Genomic DNA, 16,612 nt, shown 5'->3' with positions numbered 1-16,612 from the left:
AGTACGATTATAAACAACATTAAGTATTTTTAAGTTGATAGATGTTTTGATATCAAATGAGAAAAAGTTACATAACCTATTAATACAAATAACTCATTACAAATTTATCACATGAGTTAACCCACTAAATTTTCTTTACAACTGAGGTACACATTTTTCAATATGAGAGGAATTTAAAGGAAAAGCAACATTACAATAACATTTTCAATTTTATTTCACTAATCTAAATGATCTAATGAATGTAAAACCTGAATAATTTATATAAAAATTCTTGATATATATATATATATACATAAATAAAAGAGTAAAACAAGTGAATCAAAATATCTAAATTGCCCATTATCACCACATGGCTTATTCTTCTGTTCCCTGTTGGAAAAGAACATGTTAATTATTTGAATTATACTGACATTAAAGAATTAATTTTATTTGGACTTGCCTCTTCTCAGTGGAAGGCAGTGTAATTTATTAACATATATTAAAGTTAGATTAAATTAACCTTCTCAATTCAATATGTTTTTATGTATTTCTTCTTATATTCCCTCCAGTTATTATTGGACTGAATATCTAGTCAATCTGACATGGGAAAGAGAAGCTAAGGGCCAAATGTAGAAAATTCATAGACTTCAAAAACATTTGAAATCCTAAATACAAATTACTATGAACAGTGTCCTAAATAAGACATATTCTATTGGCTTCATATAACTTGGTACCAATCTTTTCAAAAATGTCGACCACCTTGTCTTCCATCTCCAAACACTAACTGGAGGTTAATAACTTATATTGCATTCCATACTACCTTTGATATTGCATGTGGGACCAAAGGTGTCCTATAAATGCATTTATTCATAAGCATATATATGATAAATAGACTTCATATTTGACCACTAATACTTCCTTTTCAACTTGTCCTCTGAATGCAGACCCTAAAAATCATGCATGCTAAGGCAAATGGAAGATTTGCAAATATTGCAAAGTAAGCAAAGATGAGTTTTCATAACCATGTCTGTGATATGGTAAGTCATTTATAAAATACAGATAAATTGGGGTGCCTGGGTGGCACAGTCATTTAAGTGTCTAACTCTTGGTTTCAGCTCAGGTCATGATCTCAGGGTCATGAGATCAAGCCCCATGTTGGGCTCCACCCTTGGGGCAGAGTCTGCTTGAGATTCTCTCTCCTTCTCCATTTTGCCCTCCCACTCATGCTCACTCTCTCTCTCTCTCTAAAATAAATAAATCTTTAAAAAATACAGATAAATAGAAAATGCCATATTAAAAGTACAGTATAGTATCTTCATGTTTTCATTAAGATATATATATATTTCACATTTTTGAAAGTCTTGATGAATACACCACAATGTTATCTTGTCCATGTACCCTTTGAAGTTGATTTCTTAGATAAATAATGACTGCCTCCTAAAGAGAGTAAAGTCTCCTATATAAAGGCATAAGTAGATAACCTGGTAAACTCAATATCATCACATAATGTGTTTACATGTCATAAATTACTAACTTGTGTATATTCAATATAAAACATTCAAATGTTAACACATAGCAGCACTTTCTATTTCCCAACATTTTCTCTGTTCCAACCACAGTGGATTTCACTGTTCAGGGCAGACATCATGTTATTCCTGTCTCTAGTCTTTACTCACATTTTTCACTCCTTGGAATACTCTCTCTCCCTCTTGTTGTGTATCCAAATCTTGCCCACACTTTGAACACCATCTCAAGATTTAATACCACCATGAAAACTGAAAGTACACCAGCCAACAAGCTAATTCAACTTAGCTTTCTGTGCTCCATTATATTAAACTGTTTTCATATTATTTTAAATGTGTAAATCTTGTTCTCTCAGAATCCTCTCCCTTCCCTGAAGAAATAAACTCTAGAGTAAAGAATGAGGGGCACTGTGTGGCTCGGTCAATTAAGCATTTGACTCTCAGTTTTGGCTCAAGTCATGATCTCAGGGTCATGAGATGGAGCCCCGTCATCGGGCTCCATGCTCAGTACAGAGTCTGCTTAAGATTCTTTCCCTCTCCCTTTTCCCCTCCCCCAATCTTGCTCTCTAAAATAAATAAATAAATAAATAAATAAATAAATAAATAAATAGATAGATAGATAGATAGATAAATCTATCTTTTAAATATAATGAGTTATATTTTTTTTAGTCTCCAAAACATTTATTTAGGGAATGAAAATGCATAAAATTAAATGAAATAACTTTCAGGAACAATATTTCATTCCATTTAGGCCATGAAATTTTTAAGAAAAAAGTTGTTTGGAAATTTGTCACATCATCTGAGGGTGAATTAATAGCAGAATGTCAAGTTTGCTAAACCAAAATTTTAAGGGAATGAAAAACTCAAAATATACAACATTCACAATAAACATATTTAGCCCAAACATAATGAGGTATATAGAGAATATGAAGAAAATAAAGGGTTAGAGTGACTGCCCAAACTTCTTTTTTTTTCTCAAGATTTTATTTATTTATTTGAGAGAGATAGAATGAGAGTTAGAGAGCACAAGAGGGAAGAGGGTCAGAGAGAGAAGCAGACTCCCTGCCGAGCAGGGAGCCCGATGTGGGACTCGATCCCGGGACTCCAGGATCATGACCTGAGCCGAAGGCAGTTGCTTAACCAACTGAGCCACCCAGGCGCCCCTGACTGCCCAAACTTCTAAACAAGATTTTACAAGAATTCTTTAGGAAAGAATTCCTTTTAGATTTGTGTTAATGACACTAAAAATTGAGACAAAATTCTGGTTGAAATAATTGTTAGATTACATTTTTAGTAGTTGAACTCAGAGGGTATATGAAATTTGCAAAAACTGTGAATCCCAAGCAAAAATTCTTTTTAGAAAACATGTTTCTAAAAACCTTTTCCATGAATTATAATCTGCAGGGCACAGAACAGTAAGTGATATTATTAAATATGTTACTTCTGCATCTTGTACATCAGACATTTGGACAGAAATATTTTTAAGTATGACAGTAGAGTAAATTGATGAATTTAACGGTTTCTGATTTACTTGTGTACTTTGCTGGGTCTCACAGCAAACAATACAGTGTATCTGACTGGAAAAATACTAGGACAAAAAGCCCATTTTTAACAAGTGCTATAGAACTCTCATTGACAAGGGAACAAACACAATGAAGGCCATGATTAAGTCAGAAATTGCAAGCATGTTCTATTAGTTGTGTGTATGGAAAGTAAATGTAGCTAAACATAATTTAGAGAATAACTGGCTCTAAGTGGGAACATAGTAGGCTGGCTGATCATCCTTCAACCAAAGACAAATTTTATGGCATATAAGAGATTTTAGAACTATTTTATCAGGATATTCAAGCAAAACATGATAGCACTCAAACATGTTAAAAAGGCTGACTGAGCACACGAAAATAGTTTATTTGCAGAAAGCTGCTAAAGAAATTACCATGTATGCCAAGAGTGCAAGTATTTTTTACATGATACCTGCTGTAAAGATCCTATCGTTCTACTCCAGAAAAGATGCTAAATTATTGTGCATGTGATATAAGCTTAGAAGCAGATGAAAATTCAGGGGTAATTTTGTTGTCTGGAAAACCAAACACATTGCTCCACTGTCAGATTTTAAACCCAAGGTTTAAAAAGTGACAGATTTTTCTTAAGTGATAGTATAAAATAGCAAATAAAGAAAATAACAGAATGTTTTAGTTTGTGGGACTGTTTTTATAAATTTTAACTACTGATCCAATCTTCAATCCAGAAACTCAAGAGGAGAGTGCTCTTTCAGTTACTATCAAAGAGAAAAGTTTAATAACTTACTGTAAGACCATCAGTGGTACCCTATACTACAGCTAGGTAAAAACATGTTTTTCTTCATCAGTCTTACTTGAGAGAGAACATCTATCTAGTACTGCAAAATGTAGTGTAGTAACCACAAAAGCAAGTTAGGCTCAGACTGAAGTTATTGTTTCTATGTTATAATAATATTGAAGGTGTAATAATAATTTATGATTTTAAACAAATGAAGATTTATTCTTATTTCTTAGAAGTTAGTTCTATGATGAGAATACTCATCTTAGATCTTGACTGAATAGTGACTTTAACAACTGCCATTAAGCAGTTAACCAAAATGTGTATTAGCTGCATTCTAAACTCTACAGGAAAGCTATATGGAGAAAGTTTGTTTTCCTAGTAGCCAAATATATCCAATATGAAAAGGAATTAAAATCAAATTACAAATAAATAGCAATTTTAATAACAAGGATTAACATTTATCACTGTTGAGACTGGCAATAATTTCTAAATCATAATAATCCATACAAGGAAATGGATAAGGATATGATAAGATGGCCATTCTCGTATGATGCCGATATTTTTTAAAGGCAATTTAATGGTCCATATCGAGTATCTGTATCAAATGTTATATAGTTTGGAACCAGTAATTTCTAGGAGTCTACTCTACACATACCTCAGAGTTGTAGACAAAAATGTACAAGATTATTATGTTTGCATTATTTACAGAAGCAAAAATAAATGAACAAAAGAACAATGGTTAAATCTATGATGAAATATTTAGTGCCTATAAAAATTATGTTTTGAAAAGTGTGTGCATATGTTTATATATAAAAGTTATAATGACTTCATTAATAAATTAATCACATTACTTTTTGGTGATGGGATTGTGTTGTTTTCCTATAGTTTATTTTTTTAACTTAATTTTATTTTATTATCTTATGTTAGTCACCATACATCATTAGTTTTTTATTATGTTATGTTAATCACCATACATTACATCATTAGTTTTTGATGTAGTGTTCCATGATTCACTGTTTGCATATAATACCCAGTGCTCCATTCAGTACGTGCCCTCTTTAATACCCATCACCAGGCTAACCCATCCCCCCACCCCCCTCCCCTCTAGAACCCTCAGTTTTCATTTGTTTTTCATGTAGTGATCCACGATTTATTGTTTTAATATAACTCCCAGTGCTCCATGCAGCACGTGCCCTTGTTAATACCCATCACCGGGCTAACCCGTCCCCCCTCCCCCCTCCCCTCTAAAACCCTCAGTTTGTTTCTTGGAGTCCATAGTCTCTCATGGTTCATCTCCCCCTCCCATTCCCCCCTTCATTTTTCCCTTCCTTCTCCTAATGTCCTCCATGCTATTCCTTATGTTCGACAAATAAGTGAAACCATATGACAATTAACTTTCTCTGCTTGACTTATTTCACTTAGCATAATCTCTTCCAGTCCCATCCATGTTGATGTAAAAGTTGGGTATTCAAACTTTCTGATGGCTGAGTTATATTCCATTGTATATATGGACCACATCTTCTTTATCCATTCATCTGTTGAAGGGCATCTCGGCTCTTTCCACGGTTTGGCTATTGCAGACATTGCTGCTAGGAACATTGGGGTGCATATGACCCTTCTTTGCACTACATCTGTATCTTTAGGGTAAATACTCACCCAGTAGTGCAATTGCTGGGTCATAGGGTAGCTCTATTTTTAATTTTTTGAGGAACCTCCACACTGTTTTCCAAAGTGGCTATACCAACTTGCATTCTCACCAACAGTGTGAGAGGGTTCCCCTTTCTCCACAACGTCTCCAACATTTGTTGTTTCTTGCCTTGTCAATTTTTGCCATTCTAACTGGTATAAGGTGGTATCTTAATGTGGTTTTGATTTGAATTTCCCTGATGGCTAATGATGATGAACATTTTTTTCATGTGTCTGTTAACCATTTGTATGTCTTCTTTGGAGAAGTGTCTGTTCATATCTTCTGCCCATTCTTTGACTTGATTATTTGTTTTTTAGATGTTGAGTTTGAGAAGTTCTTTTTTGATCTTGGAAATCAGTGCTTTGTCTGTAGTGTCATTTGCAAATATCTTCTCCCATTCTGTGGGTTGCCTCTTTGTTTTGTTGACTCTTTCCTTTGCTGTGCAGAAGCTTTTAATCTTGATGAAGTCCCAAAAGTTTATTTTTGCTTTTGTTTCACTAGCCTATGGTGATGTATCTTGAAAGAAGTTGCTGTGGCCAATGTCAAAGAGGTTACTGCGTATGTTCCCCTCTAGGATTTTGATGGATTCCTGACTCACATTGAGGTCTTTCAACCATTCTGAGTTTATCTTTGTGTATGGTGTTAGAGAATGGTCGAGTTTCATTCTTCTGTATATAGCTGTCCAATTTTCCCAGCACCAATTATTGAAGAGACCGCCTTTTTTTCATTGCATATTTTTTCCTGCTTTGTTGAAGATTATTTAACCATAGAGTTGAGGGTCCATATCTGGGCTCTCTATTCTATTCCATTGGTCTATAGTTTATGCTTATGTGTATAGTTCCAAATTTTTCACAAAGAACATGTATAGATATAACTCACTTCAATGAACAGAGAAATAAAGTGAGGATTGTGAACGACAGTAAGTCTATCTCCTGCTTTGTGTTCATCTCTCCTCACAAAAGTGTATAGATGATGGTAGGCGGAACTACTGGTTTTCACATTAGAAGTTATTTATACCAAAGATACAAATGTAGGGATCCGAAGGGGTACATGCACCCCGATGTTTATAGCAGCAATGTCCACAATAACCGAACTATGGAAAGAGCCAAGATGTCCATCGACAGAGAAATGGATAAAGAAGATGTGGTATATATACACAGTGGAATATTATGCAGCCATGAAAAGGAATGAAATCTTGCTATTTGCAACGACGTGGATGGAACTGGAGCGTGTTATGCTGAGCGAAATAAGTCAATCAGAGAAAGACATGTATCATATGACCTAAGTGATATGAGGAATTCTTAATCTCAGGAAACAAACTGAGGGTTGCTGGAGTGGCGGGGGTGGGAGGCATGGGTGGCTGGGTGATAGACATTGGGGAGTGTATGTGCTATGGGGAGCACTGTGAATTGTGCAAGACTGTTGAATCACAGATCTGTAACTCTGAAACAAATAATACATTATATGTTTAAAAAAAAAGAAGATAGCAGGAAGGGAAGAATGAAGGGGGGAAATCGGAGGGGGAGATGAACCATGAGAGACGATGGACTCTGAGAAACAAACTGAGGGTTCTAGAGGGGAGGGGGGTGGGAGGATGGGTTAGCCTGGTGATGGGTATTAAAAAGGGCATGTTCTGGGTGCCTGGGTGGCTCAGATGGTTAAGTGTCTGCCTTTGGCTCAAGTCATGATCCCAGGGTCCTGGGATCGAGTCCCGCATCGGGCTCCCTGCTCCTTGGGAGCCTGCTTCTCCCTCTGCTTCTCTCTCTCTCTCTCCCTCTCTCTCTCTCCTCCTCTGTCTCTCATGAATAAATAAATAAAATCTTAAAAAAAAAAGGGCACGTTCTGCATGGAGCACTGGGTGTTATACGCAAACAATGAATCATGGAACACTACATCAAAAACTAATGATGTAATGTATGGTGATTAACATAACATAATAATAAAGAAAAAGAAGTTCTCTTTGGATCAAGGTTCTCAAAAAGAGCTGGAGGTGGTGGTGGTAGACTTGTAATTTTGGCAGATCTCTCTTTTCCCACAAGCAGTGCTTCCTTTTGAGCTGTTATATGCCACTTTTTTTTTATAATTAGTTCTTCTTTTTAATTTTTCTGTAATTTCAGAGACTCTTTATGCCTCATTTCTGCTTTTCTTCTTCTTTCTGCTGTCTGCCGTGCCAGAGCATTCAAATCAGTTTCATTTTCTTTGGTCTGTTGGTGTCCTTCTCCCATCCTTCTTAAACCTGCCAAATACAGTTTTTCCAAGTTCTTTATTTTCTGAGTTTGTGATTCTTTCCATTCTGTCCTTAGTTCCTCTGCCAGTTAATTGCTGATTTCTCCTCTGTTTTATATCTTCTCTTATCTGCAAAGCAATATCCCTTTCTTGTTCTCGAACCTAGCAACCTTAGCTTTCATTATCTTTCATAATCTTCCTTTACAATGTAAGCTGCATGGAGCACTGGATGTTATACGCAAACAATGAATCATGGAATGCTACATCAAAAACTAATGATGTAATGTATGGTGATTAACATAACATAATTAAAAAATAAAATAAAATAAAATGTAGGCTTCCTCATTAAGACTCAATCTCAGCTTGCCAGCATTCACTACCTTTCTTTTCATTTCGGGATACTTTAAATATACAAGTTCTGAGAACCAGGATCCCAGAGTCAGAAACCACAACTCAGACAGTGAAGGCTCCTGAGCCGGCGGCCCACCAGCTTCCCGACAGCCCTTTATGCGCCTGAGGGGTAACCGTCGCTGAGCTCCTGTCACTCTGAGTCATACTTTTTGATATATCCCATAGTGTTTAGCACAATATTGGTTGAAAACTCTATTAGTTAATTGCTCAGTAAATACTTGTTGATTTGAAAGAAGTCATCTACCTACCTGGTTAGAGGTGATCCTAAATGCTAGCTGATTCTGGAAAGATTTTTTTTTACAGGTTTCTCAAACAAGCTGACCAAGAATGGTTAAAGCCAAAAAGAGCATAGATAGCACTTCCTCAAGAATGCCATGGTGATCCCTTACATTCTCTTCCTAAATGTAGGTTAAGTCTTAGTGCAGCAACTAAACTGAATTCCTTGCACAGCTAGAGACTGACATTTGAGTTTTACCTAGATTTCTAGATCTTGGCAGTCAGCTCCTTAGTGGTAGACCCCTCTCAGGAAATGAAGATCAAAATTAAGTAACTGTTTATTCAAAATAATCAAAAGAATACATTTGAGGGCACCTGGGTGGCTCAGTTGTTAAGCGCCTGCCTTCGGCTCAGGTCATGATCCCAGGGTCCTGGAATCGAGCCCCGCGTCGGGCTCCCTACTCCGCGGGGAGCCTGCTTCTCCCTCTCCCACTCCCCCTGCTTGTGTTCCCTCTCTCGCTGTGTCTCTCTCTGTCAAATAAATAAAATCTTAAAAAAAAAGAATACATTTGATTTCAAGTTTTACACATGCATTTCTCTTGTATGAAGCATCTATATATTTACCAAACTGGGAGTGGCTTAAAAACATGGTTTCCGATATGATTTTAAAACTCAAGGTTAACTGGATATGGGGAAAATCTAGCTGTCATGTCAGTGTCATTCTATGATCTTAAGGTTATTTCATTGCTGTTGCTGACTGGATAGATAACCCCTTCCTGCCTCACCTCTCTATGTATGTCCCTTCCAAAACTGTAACTTTCCCAAGTACAAGAGGGCATTTTGTTAGCCAATAAATTCAAGTGCTGAGCTCCCATTAGAATCTTCAAACAACTAATTTGATATGTTTAGTATTTTGCATATTTGTCTCTTAACTTCTTATAATCCCCGGTGAAATATAATGCTGTGAAAATCATTTTTCCTTCCAATGTGATTCATTTGAGAGAGTAATTTCATGATTTCAAACTGTCTTAAAATACATCTTTCTTATTTTTGCACAAATATTCTTCTGTCATTGCATCACACACTAGTAGACCTTTTAGGTACATAATTCTTTGCCTACATGAATCTTGAGTGCCATTAGTAAAACTTTGGATCATGTGATTTCTAGGTGGTGGATTTAGGCACCCAAATAAAGAATCACAGAGTCCAGGGTAAGGAATGATTTATATCAACATTTTATCTGTGTTTATAACTATAAAGAGGTGCTAAAAGTTACAAGGGAAAGTGATTTTATTTTGAGAAATAATAATAACTAACATTTATTAAGTCTTTACTATGTGCCAGACACTGTGCTATGAACTCTACATAAATATTAAGTGAGGTAATGCTTTCTTAAAACCACTACATAATATTGCCTCCCCAGATGACCTTTATATTTGTCTTTGAGCTACTTTGGAATTACACTCTCCCTAACTGCATTATTTTGGAGTTTAGTTAGGCTAGGACTTAACAGTAAGAATTTGATTTTATTAGTGTGAAACTATGCAAAATATGTCTGAATTTTGGTAATAAATTTTAATCAGCTAGAGAAAAGGTAAGAGTATTAGACTTGAAGAAGGGGTTTTTTGGCAAAAAATATGTCAAGATGGAAAAGCAGGAAGCAAAATATCACTCCTTTGTGTGTATATTTCTTCTCAGTTTTGTACAGTCCACAGTTTACATTAACATTTGAGTAATACTCAGTAAAAACCAAAACCCAGTTGGTTTCAAAATTTGGAGGGAGAGGACAGACGGAAGTCAGATTCTCATATACTATTAAGTCTTTTACAAGACTATGCTTAACAATAAGTTGAAATTTCCAAACCATAAACTGTGATGTGCTAGTTAGAAATATTTTCTATTACTAGATCTCAGGTCCTCGGAGCTCCTCAGCATTATTGGAACTGTTTTAATGTATGTTGTGACATATCTTTTAGAGTTGGCTCAAATCTATGTTCTCATTGCTTTGAAAAGGCCAAGATAAGGAGCCTCCAAAGAAAATATGAATATTTTGGGTGGGAATAATGGTAGTTCTAATGGATGGAGGTTTTCTCTGTGACAAATATTGAATTGATAGGATACTTGAGATAAAAGTATACCCATACCTACTCATCTGCCTGATGAATGAGAGCTGTCTTAAATGTCAATCTTAGATAATAGCTTTAGTTTTTCACATATAAACAGGGCAGGAATACAAGCTATGCTGAAGAATAGTTGTTCCCAGTTGTATCCCACATGTATACAACATGTGATATTTCTCCAAAAAATTGCAAAAATCATTAAAGATTCTTTAGCATGCATCAATCAAGTACCTTCAATCAGATCATTATTTGACTATAGTAATGGCGGGCAGTCTAACTTTTTGTGTCTGATTTCATGTAAAAAAAAAAAAAACCTTTGATTAGAATTTCTGCACAAATCCAAGGCAAGGCAACAATAGTTAGGAGTGAAACCAGAGGCAACTTAGTGTTTATTTTTCAGAAAATCTGTAGAAAGAAAGTACCTTATAAGGGGAAACCATGGGCCTCACCTTACTCCTGCCTTGGAATTTTTTGTCCTGGTTCCAGTTTGGGGTTTTGTTTATTATTTATAGTCTATGATATTCCAGGAGTGGAATTTTCTTGCTAGCATCTACATTATATAAATTTTGATTTTCAAAAATGATACTTTTGACCATATTTACAAAGTTCAGTGGTAGTGATTATAGAGCCCCTGCAGATAGTAGACATATAATGGATTTCAGCCGAGCCATCTATATTTTCTTGCCTGGTGCCTCTCAAGCTCAATGACACACATTTGTGAGAATGCTGCTCAGAAGTAGGGATAGTTTGTGATCAAGGCATAAATCACAATGCAGTAGTACAGGGTACTGGCTTAATTAAATTTATTTCCAATGGGTAGTTGGCTTAAGTGTGTACATTTTTCACTTATTTAGAAGGGTTGCTTAGCAGATTATAAAGTGCTTTAAATGTCATGTTATATAAAAGTGGTTATGCATAAGTGTCTAACCCTCCAAAAGGTCATGAACACCTTAAGTAACAAGATCTGCTGTGTTTAAACCTTACTGAGTAGTAACTTTTTGCTACATGATAATGGAAAACGTCAATATGAATAAAAGGTTGCAATGTATAGATTATTATCCTGCAAAGCTCATAATGATATAATGACACTTATAGATAAATAATGTTACTGCTTCATTAATTTTTCTTTGACTTGGGACATTTAATAGCTGTCAGACTAATTGAAGCCATAGTTAATCCTGGTGAAATTAAATGTATTTTAGGTACATCATTTAGCTAATAAGGTAAAAAACATAATTGGTCTCTTCCTATGTTGGACCACAAGAAAAAACACTAGAAGGATAAAAAGTGTCAAAATTTTAGGTTCTGAAAATACTCACTTCTATTTTAATCTCCATAGATATTTTAATAAGGAAATTTGCATTATAGAGTTTTCAATAAATGTTAACACTGAATTGAATGTATTATACAACAATCACAGTTCTAAATGAAGACTTTACTCATAACAGCAGTTCTGTACTTGAAATAAAAGCCTAATTTAATTTTCTGTGTGAGTAAACACAGGCAGCAAAATGTTGCGATGAGAAAGAATGGAAATTGAAGCCAAAAGTAGAGCTCCCACTTCAAAGTTGGAGGTTAAGTATATTGCTTACCTCAACTTCAACTGTAAAATATAGGTAATTTAGTACCTTTTTTATAAAATCACTGGAGAGATCACATTTTTTGGCAAATTGTCAAACCATCATACAAATTAATGGTTTTATTTAACTTAAGGCAAATGGACAATTGGCTATTGGAATAGCAATAGAAGTAGAAGACACTTGTAAATTTTCTACAAAACTCTCAAGCTGCCTGAGAGTAGAGACACTGTCTTTATATCTTTTTTTAATTCCACCATCTAGCATAGTACCTGAATATAGTAGATGCTATGTAAACCCTTGTTGCAAGTAAATAGTAAGAAAGTTGTTTGTAATAAAGGATGAAATTGGCGCTAAATATTAAGGATGATAGATGGAAAAGCAGTAGCTGGAAGAGGTGCTTTAACAAAGCACACTGAACATGGACTTTAGTGAAACCTAATCAAGGTTGTCCTTGCTCCTTTTTGGTGTGTGTGTGTACATTTTGACATTATTTTATAAAATAAGATGATTTCTTCACTCCCAACAAAGTGAAAAAAAAAGTAGGTGGTTTGGATTATCATTTTATAATGAATACAGGTGATTGAATTTATAACATTTTGTGAAAGCTTACATTATTCTTTCTGACTAAAAAATAAAATGTTTAATATTTTCCTATAATACAAGTGACTATCAAGAATTCATGAAGCTTTTTCTCACAGACAATGGAAACTTTGTCACTAATCAGGTTTCCCCGCCCCTCTTTTTTCCCTATTGTTTCAAGGAAGCTCAGAGTGATGTTTTTCGCCCAGTTTTACTAATGACATAGAACTCTGTGGCCTGCATGTCTCTGTACTCTCTTTTCCTTCTGGTTGTATTGGTCCATTATATTTACACTGTCCCTGACATCTTTTTCTATTATATTACCTCTTATTTTTCTCTTAAGCTACTTGAAATTCTTTTTTTCCCTTTTTGTAATGAAGTAGGATATATACACGAATGTGTATTTTTAATACATAAATTCTCAGTAACATCTTTGTTGCTATCTTTTTCTCCTTCCCATTTCTCTGTCATTTCTATATCCTGACATTCTTTAGTATATAATTTATTCAAGAAATGGAACCACATCTTTATGTAAGGTAAGCCATTGGAGGAACTTATTACACATACGCAGCAACTCTTTTAATGTAATTTATCTTATATTCTAACTTTCCTTTCTTAAACCAAAGGCTAAAATCTATACCCCCAAGCCACATGCAGGACTTAAAAGATCTCAGTGGCATTATTCTTTTCATTCATTCAGCACATGTTTATTGAAAATTTACTAAGCACTGTCTTAAGTTACACTTTTAAGTGCTACTGGAAAATATCCATAAGATACTATCTTCTATTTCAAAGGCTTTATGGTCTTTTAGAAGAGCTAAGATATGTACCTAAACAACTTTAATGTAGGGAATAGATTGACCAATTAGTAAGGGCTATAAAAAGAGTCACAGATCAAATACTAAGGGAGATATAAGAAGGAAACCTAACTTTCAGCTATATGAGGGAGGTTATACATAGGAAGAATCTTCAGACTATGACAACTGATTAGGTTTGGAGTTGCAAAGGAGACGGAAAGTAAAAATAACGTTAAATTCTAACCCTTGTGATTAGAGTAGTGGAAATAATAATATAAATAGGGGACATAGAATGAAAAACTCTTATGGAGTCATTTGGAGGTGACTGTGGAATAACCAAGTAGAAATGTCAACTAGTCCATTAAAATGATGAATTAAAGCTGAGGAAGAAAGTTTTGGGAATTGTCCATGTAAAGATAATCATGTGCAGGTATCCATATAAATGTTGCAGAAGTTAAGATTTTATATCCTATAGTCAAGGGAGAGGGGATAGAGAAAGGAGAAGGAAACCATGGATGGGTCCTTGGGGAAGATCACTTGATGAAAGAATGAAGAGGAGCCTAAGAACAAGCATTAGAAGCAGCAATATAGTATAATGGGAGGAAAAAAATATTAAGAATAGAATGGATCAACAATGTCACATGTTGTAGAACTGGAATAAGATAAGAACAAAGAAAAGGAAATGGAATTTGCAACATGGAGGTCAATAAAAGCAATTTTAGGAGTATGTTGAAACTAGAATCTGTTTTTCAAAGTGTTAAGGAATGTGTGGGTACTGAGAAAATGGCCATAGTGCGCATGCTTTCCTCCTTCAGGAATTTTGCAGGTTGAAGGGAATGAAAATATAAGTCAGCAGAATAGTAGGGTTACTTAAGGGAGTCACTTTAAAAACAAGGTTAAATTCTTAATTCTTGAAAATCAAAAGAATCAGAAGTTTGCTGAAAATGCAGAGAAAATTTTCAGTGAAGTGGGGCATTGAAGGAGTTTTCATAGTGAACTCTAATTGTGGTCCCTGGACCAATACTATTAGGATAATTAGGGAACTTGGAAATGCAAATAATCCAGACCCAACAATTGTTATTTAAACAAGCCCTCCAATTGATTCTGGTACACAATAAAATTTAAGTTTCACTGGCCATTCTCAGTAGAAGGTAAAACCACCCACAGAGAGGGAGAAAACGTCAGTGGAACCCAGAATATGAGGAGGGAAGGAAAGATAAGAATTAGATATTGATGACTGTGGTAGTAAGCCAATTAGAACGAATTAAAAGGAATGTCTAGCTACAGAGGGGGTCCAGCAAGATAGAGACAATCTTTTCTAGACTAAATTGGCCTAGCTTGTGGGACTTTCTCTAGCTCACAAAGAAGTCAAAATCTAGGGGCAGAGAAAGTGAATGGTAGCCTACCCAAAGTAAGGGATTAGCAAAATGACGACAGTAATCAGAGAAAACAACACAAATTTTAAGGGTTTCTAGCAAAAGCATTGTTAAATTGGATAACAGTGGAGTCCAGCCTGGCTTGGAACGGAGGGCTGAAGAGCTTGATGAGGGTGAAGTTCAGTAGAAATGAAGGAGTAGGAGATTAAGTAAGAAAGTGATGATAAGAAAAACAGACATTAAACAGTTTCAAGTGATGAGGTTCAAGAAGTAGCCAAAGTCTGTGAGGGCTGAAGATGTAGTGGAAACGAAGGAATTGAGGATGATAAAGAACCATGAGGACAGAGTGTGGGGAATATCACTGATATGAATGATGAAGTTCTCTTAGATGAGTCCAGGGCAGAAGTCAGTGGGAAGTGGAGAGAAGATTGTAAACCTACCAATGAAACAGTCAAAATATGGGGAGAGTAACTAGGTCAATAGATAGTGACAATTCAAGCCAAAACATGCTATATGTGGTTTGCAGGGTTTTAGAGAGAGGAGATGGTTGATCAAAAACAAAAACAAAAACAAAAACAAAAACAAAAGCAAAACCATCTGAGTGTATAAAATTGTGTTGAGAAAAGAATTAGCAATGGATATATAAAAAACAAAACAAAAATGAAAAAATTAGGGAATTATTAACACCAGCAAAAAAATAGTTGTATTAATAAAAGAAACAAAATAGTACACAAATTGGTTCAGCAGTAAATAATATTTTCATAGCATTAATAATATAAACACTGAATACTGGTTTAGCCAAAAAATGGGGATTTAACTATATTTGGATGATGGAAGGGATGGAAACAGATGGATGGGAGATTCATAGAACTAAAACCTTATGTACTTGGAATTATCAACAGATAGTATTCAACATTGATACATCAAGAAATAGCATAAGAATTTTCATACTATTTAGCTGTATGGAGGTAAATTCCAGAAGAAAAAGCTGAGTTGAAAATAGGTGCTTCTGGGGAATGGATGTGCATGAAAAGGATTGGGATAATGAATTACTAAAATATGCCTTTTAGTACTATTTGAATGTTTAAGCTATATACATGCATTACTTTGATTTAAAAGAATAAAAACTGTTTTTTGAAAGTAACAATTCTTGTTTGCCACAAAACAGAGTTTAAAAAGACACCAGTGCAGGAAGTAGCAGGAGACAGATAAGGGTGGAGTTTGGAAAAGATGGACCCAGAACAGATATGGATTACATTTTTGGAAGGGATAAGCATGGGATAGAGGTTTGCACAAAATAATTCCTCATTTTCAACAATGGGGATGAAGAAGGCAAGAAATATGAAGAGGTACTTTAACCACATTTTAATGAGAGAGGAAGCAGACAGAACTGCTGAGTTTATTAAGCGAACCAGACCAGAGATCCCATCATTAGTGAATGACTTATGTTAAATAAAATTTGTAGTAAGTTTCCTGTATACTTGCCAGAAAAAGCACCTGACACTAAGATCTGTGCTGTCTTGATGTTGACAAAAATTTAATTTTCAAATGATGAGAGGAAAGCATCACAAGTTGGAGTATTTTCATTTGCAATAACACTATCCAAGTGAACAGGACTATTGCTTTTACAACTTCCCATGACTCAAAAAGATTTCTTGGCAGCTTCAAGCCAAGTGGAAAAGAGTTGCACATATAACATACATAGTTTAGTTTTTCTTATAAACACCACCTGTATGACAACTTGTAAAATGAGTTCAGCTGAGCTTTTCCTTGTCATTAGCATATGTATCTGTTTCTTGCTAATGTCAGGGAAATGA

General features: G+C 35.1%; 1 protein-coding gene across 2 annotated transcripts in view; it reads right to left on the bottom strand.

The window, feature by feature from the left end:
- The window catches only part of POF1B (POF1B actin binding protein), a 103,735-nt gene that overhangs the window by 48,318 nt on the left and 38,805 nt on the right, over positions 1-16,612 (bottom strand). The window lies entirely within an intron of this gene.

Source organism: Zalophus californianus, chromosome X, assembly GCF_009762305.2.
Source record: "Zalophus californianus isolate mZalCal1 chromosome X, mZalCal1.pri.v2, whole genome shotgun sequence".
NCBI classification, from domain to species: Eukaryota; Metazoa; Chordata; class Mammalia; order Carnivora; family Otariidae; genus Zalophus; species Zalophus californianus.
This window is presented reverse-complemented; position numbering and strand designations above follow the sequence as displayed.